Source organism: Sorex fumeus, unplaced genomic scaffold (genome assembly GCF_029834395.1).
Source record: "Sorex fumeus unplaced genomic scaffold, SorFum_2.1 ptg000098l, whole genome shotgun sequence".
NCBI classification, from domain to species: Eukaryota; Metazoa; Chordata; class Mammalia; order Eulipotyphla; family Soricidae; genus Sorex; species Sorex fumeus.
In genome coordinates this window covers 76238246-76244109 of record NW_026606155.1, presented here as the reverse complement: position 1 = coordinate 76244109, position 5864 = coordinate 76238246, and the positions used below count along the sequence as shown (strand labels likewise).

Below are 5864 nucleotides of genomic sequence, written 5' to 3'. Positions count from 1 at the left end.
ATCCTTTGATCTATAAGAAATGGCCCTCACTCTCTCTTATGACCTTCTTCACTCTGAAATCGATGTGGTCTGATATTAGGATGGCTACCCCAGCTTTTTTATGGGAGCTGTTTGCCTGTTGGATTGTTTTCCAGCCTTTGACTCTGAGTCTGTGTTTGCTTTGACTATTGAGATGTGTTTCTTGCAGGCAGCAGAATGTTGGGTTCAATTTTATAATCCATCCTGCCACTCTATGTCTTTTAATTGGTGCGTTTAGCCCATTGACATTGAGAGAGATTATTGTTATGGGATTTTGTCCCATTGTTCTGTTGAAATTTGGTGTATTTGAGGGGCCTTTCTTGCCTTAACGTAGCCCATGTAGTTGTTCTTGTAGCCATGGTTTTGAGTCTATGAGGTTCCTGAGCTGTTGTTTGTCTGTGAAACTGTGTGTTGTTCCTTCTATTATGAATGAGAGTCTTGCTGGGTAAAGTATTTTTGGAGAGGCATTTATTCCATTGAGTTTTTTCACTATGTCCCACCACTGTTTTCGGGCCATGAGGGTTTCATCAGAAAAATCAGCTGTGAATTTTAAGGATGCTCCTTTGTAAGAGATTTCTTTCTTCGATCTTGCCGCTTTCAGAATTTTGTCTCTGTCTAAGGTTTTTGTCATTTTGATCAGAATGTGTCTTGGGGTATTTTTATTCGGATTTCTTCTAGCTGGTACCCTTCGGGCCTCCTGAATGTGGTCGCAAGTTTTCTTCAGCTCTGGAAACGTAGCAATGATGTCTTTGACAGTTTTTTCTTCATCAGGGTTTTCTTCCTGTCCCTCTGGGACTCCAATAATTCTTATGTTAGCCCTCTTGGCTTAGTCACGATCTTCTCTTGCCATCTGTTCCCGAATTGTGAGTCTCTTTTCCATTTTCTGCTCTTTCCTGGAGAGTCTCTGAACTTCATCTTCGAGCTCACTGATTCTGTTCTCAGAGGTTGTTACTCTGCAGCTGAGGCCTTCCACTGAGTTTTTCAATTCGCCTACCAGATTTTTCAGGTCTGACATTTCCGATTGCATTTTCCTCATTTCTGCCTTCAAATCCTCTTGTCTTTTATTTGCATTGCTTTCCATTGTTTCTTTTAGTTCCCTAAGCATCCTAAGTAGCTCCCTTCTGAATTCCTTGTCAGAGAGGTTGTCTAACACTACAGTACTGTTGATGTCTTCTGGGCTAGCCTCTTCAATAAGACAATTTGGTGTGGCTTTTGCGTTGCTTTACCATTGTGACAAGTGTGGTTTAGTCCTTCACGTTCACTGTTACTATTCTGCTTGATATGGCGTGTGAGTTGAGATAGGGTTATGAGTTATTGGCTACTGAGTTTCTAGTGGCTGTGCTAAAACAGAGAAGATTCCATCTAAGAAGGTAGCTTATGGTTCCTATGGCATATGTAGTGGGAGAATATTTCGAGGCCGCTAATGCGGCCGCGGCTCCGGAAAGGGCCCCTGTGCCTGTCCCGCACAGATCAGGGGAAAAAACCGGATATCCTATGAGATTGAGCTAGCTGCGCATGCCCAGAGAAGGTCCCAGGCCTTGGGGGCGGGCTGTATCTGAATGGAAGGGGAGAGAGTTCCCGGAGACCTTCATCTTTGTTGCTGGGAGGTGGGGCTCGGTTCCCGCCCCGCGCAGATCAGGGGAAAAAAACCGGCTGTCCTATGAGATCGAGCTAGCTGCGCATGCCCCAGGAGTTATTCTGAGAACACAGCCTGGAGAAAGTCCTGAGCACAGTCAGATGAGGTCCAACTCTCTCAATACAAAAGGGATCACAGACATCTGCCTGCTGTATTTTATCTTATTTTATTTTATTTTTTCATATTTTTATTTATTTTTTCTTCTTATATTTATTTATTGAATCACTGTGGGGAAAAGTTACAAAGTTTTCAGGTTTAGTATACAATGATCAAACACCTTTCCCTTCACCAGTACTCATTTTTCATCACCAAGAACCCCAATATACCCCCCTCTCACCCCTCCCAGTGCCTGTGAGGAAGATGATTTCTACTTAAGTCTTGTCTACACTGATTGCGTTCATCACTTCGACAAACAGTGCACCATTATTGTTTAGAATTTCTCCCCCAACAATCAGAATTGCTGAAAAGGCATTGTGAAATAGTTTGTTTTCTATAGCTTGTATGAGAATCATATAATGTCTCGTGGTCGCGAAAGCAGCTATGCAGTTTTGGATTTCTGCAGAGTCAGATAATTACGAGATTGGTTTCTGCGCATCTGGTGTTATGTCTGTGCCAGGGAGCTACTCGTAGGGGGCAACTCGTGACCTTGGTTGGGCGTGAAGGACGAGCCGGTACCGCCCCCCTTCCCATGAGACTGCAGTTTCCCCATCACTGCTGGCTCATACCTGGCTTTCCTATAAGCTCTGAGGCAGCGGCCACCTTGCCGCTTGGGGGAGAAAGGCAGAAGGGAGCAACACCCTTTGCCCTCCTAGGGAAGCATGGTGCTGTAGTTTAACGCATGGACCATTCATTTTTCTGCCGCAAGCTGCCGGGCTCTGGACTAATGAATTTTATTTAAAAATTTTATTACTACTGTTATTATTATTTAGTTTTTGGACCACACTCCACACTCCAGCTTACACCTGGATCTGCTCTCAGGGATAATTCCTGGTAGGGTTCAGGGGAGAAGATAGAGTCCTGGGGAATGAACCTGGGTCAGCCATGTGCAAGGCATGTGCTTTATATACTGTATAATCTTTCTAGTTCTGTCTCCTGAATTTTAATAAAAGTTATTTGTATCAAACATTTATTGAGGGTCTACTCTGTGTTAAACATTATTTCATACTTGTTGATGGAGACCCTTTGGAAAAAATATTAAGGGGAATTATTCTTTTACAAAGTACATAATTCATTGAATTTATTTTCTGTACATTTTCATGTTGGGTTTGCTTATACTTGTACTTGACAGTGATTAAAATATATGAAGTAATCAGGTTTGGGAGAACTGGCATCAGGTTTGGAGACTTGAGGAGAAGGAATGCTTTTGTTAGGTTTTTAATAGGTGAAATTTAATGCCAACTGTCTTTTGTTTGTGGTTTCATCAGGTTCACCATGGGTATTAAAACCAACTGGCAACTCAGTTATGGTCATATGTAACTATATAATTAGTGCCCAAAAAAGAATTTATCAAATTTTTGTGAAAGGCTTAGGTAATATTTGACTTCTGAAATTTGCATATCTTCCTACAGAGGGCAGTACCATACTAGTGTTAATTAGAATGGTCTTGTTTTCTTTAGATAACAGGACATTGGACCTACCAAATGAACAAAGAAAAGAAGCCAACCATTCAGTGGTGTCTGAGTTAGGTAATCTCTGTATCATTGACCTGATATTTTGCTTCATTGTAGTACCCAAGATGATTTGTGATCTTTTTAGAAAGCAAAAGGTCATCCTTTTTGGGGGCTGCATAGCTCAGATCTTTTTAAGTCATGCTGTTGGAGGCAGTGAGATGGTATTGCTTACAGAAAAGATATGGCTTTTGACAGGTATGTGGTCATATATATAAACCTCTTCACTATTTTACCATCATGAGGCTACGTGTGTGCACTTTGATTTTAGTGGTTGCTTGGACCATTGGTGTTATTCACTCATTGATCCAAATAGCTGTTGTGGTAAACTTGTCTTTCTGTGGCTCTAATGTATTAGATAGCTTTTTTGAGATACACCTTGGCAAATGAAACTTCCTTGCAGAGACACCTATAAAGTAGAGCTCATAGTCATTGTCTATTAGTGGATTTATTTCCTTGGATGCTCATTCTTTCTTACATCTTTATTTTTCTGACTGCTCAGAAACATTACCAGATAATTTATCCAGGACTCTTTCAGCTCTGCAAGCTCATGTTATTCTAGTGATTTATTTTGGCCCATTGATTGTTTTCTATGTATGTTCTCTTCTTCAACACATAGAGACAGACAAATTTCTAGCGACATTGGAGCAGTTTTAAATATTTCCAAATCCATTCATTTATACACTCAGAACAGCGATATGAAGAGAGCAATAATGAGAATATTCAGAATCCTTATGGGTTTGGAAAAAAACTTCAAACATGAAGTTTTCTGGTAAAGATTAATCTTCTGCCCTTAGCAGTTGATCCAGAGGAAGAAGTGGGCCATATTTTTGAGTTTTATTTTGTTCCTCCGGGACTCTGCGCAAGGCTGTGGGGCAATGAGAGCCCTCCTCACCCAAAGGGACGCAGCCCCAGCAACCGACCTCCACTACCCAACCACCACCATGCTCCAGGCCGCTTTCTGGACTGCATGGCCGCAGCGGCTGCACAACACATTAGAAGACACTTCCTACCCATTTTCCACAATTACTACACCATATCTGATGAGGTTCAGACAGTAGGCAACAAATCATAGAAAGAAATATATAAACACATGCCTCTTGGAGTGCCCGGCAAGCTACCCAAGAGTATCCCGCCTGCACAGACAGATCTGGCAAGCTCCACGTGGCATATTCGATATGCCAAATACAGTAAAAACAACCGATCTCATTCTCCTGACCCTGAAAGAGCCTCCAATCGTTGGGAAGAGACTAGTAAGTAGAAGATGCTAAAATCTCAGGGCTGGGAGGAATAGATACATTACTTGCGTCCTCTCGAGTAATTCAATGATCAGCGTGATGACAGTGACAGTGAATTTGTTCCTCTATTTTTCTTCATTTTAATTGACTCTTTGTGTTAATTCTTTATGAATCAGATAAAACAATCAGCTCTTCCAATTTTAACGAAGATTCTGACTATCCCCGAAGTTGGAGGCCATGTAATCTTTTGAGGTCCAGTGGAATCCAGTTTATTATGGCTCTAGTCTAGCGGTTGTCTCGAAATCGCATCGAGTTTGAACACCCTGTTTAGCTAGGGTTTTGATGACTGCTTCAGTCTCAACAGATTCGAAGGCCTTCTTTAAATCAATGACTGTTAGACAGAACAGCATCTTAAACTCCCAAGAAGCCCCAATGAGCTTGGTTACCATGTGGATATGGTTGATCGTGCTGAATCCTTTTCAGAACCCAGCTTGCTTGCATGGTTGTCCTTCATCTAGTGTTCTGCCAATCCTATTCAGGATGACTTGAGTGAACAGCTTGAAGACAATGGACAGCGGGCAGATCGGGCGATAGTTGCCAATGTGATGGATGTCTCCCTTCTTATACAGTAGAACAGTTCAGGCTCAGTGGGACCCGGACACAGAGATCCTCTGCTCCCAACAATCTTTGGTGACCCAGGGATCACACCCAGAAGCCCCACCCTGCCAGTACCAGATAAATACCTCATTGGCCGACCTCCACTACCTTCACTACCAAGTCACCACCACACTCAAGGCCGCATTGCAGCCATGCGACACATCATAAGACATTTAATACCCATCTCGCAAGATTACCGCACCATATCTGATGGGGTTTAAATATGGTTTGAACCATGGGAACACCTGCAAGGGCAATTAGAGGATGCCCTAAAAGTCTCTATCCCTCTCAGAGAGCCTGGTAAGCTACTGAGAGTATTCTGCCCACATGGTAGAGCCTGGCAAGCTATCCATGGCATATTAGATATGCCAAAAACAGTAAATAAAATGGGTCTCATTCCCCTGACCCTGAAAGAGCCCCCAATACAGCAGCGTTAAAAAAGATGAGCAAGGAGAGGCTGATAAGATTTCAGGGCCAAACTAGGCTGCCAAAACGAAGGACTAAAATGACTGTACTTTCAATGCAGATATGCCGGCATTGGATGCATACATTGAGGACCTGATGGTGCAAGCGCAGATGATCAAGTAGGACATCATTGGTCTGACTGAGACAAGAAGGCATCAATCACATCACGCCATCTTCGACACT

General features: G+C 42.6%; 1 pseudogene; it reads left to right on the top strand.

Moving 5' to 3' along the window:
* Positions 1 to 3251: 3251 nt before the first annotated feature.
* LOC130041716 (olfactory receptor 4F6-like) lies at positions 3252 to 3978 on the top strand (annotated as a pseudogene).
* The last annotated feature ends 1886 nt before the right edge of the window (positions 3979 to 5864 follow it).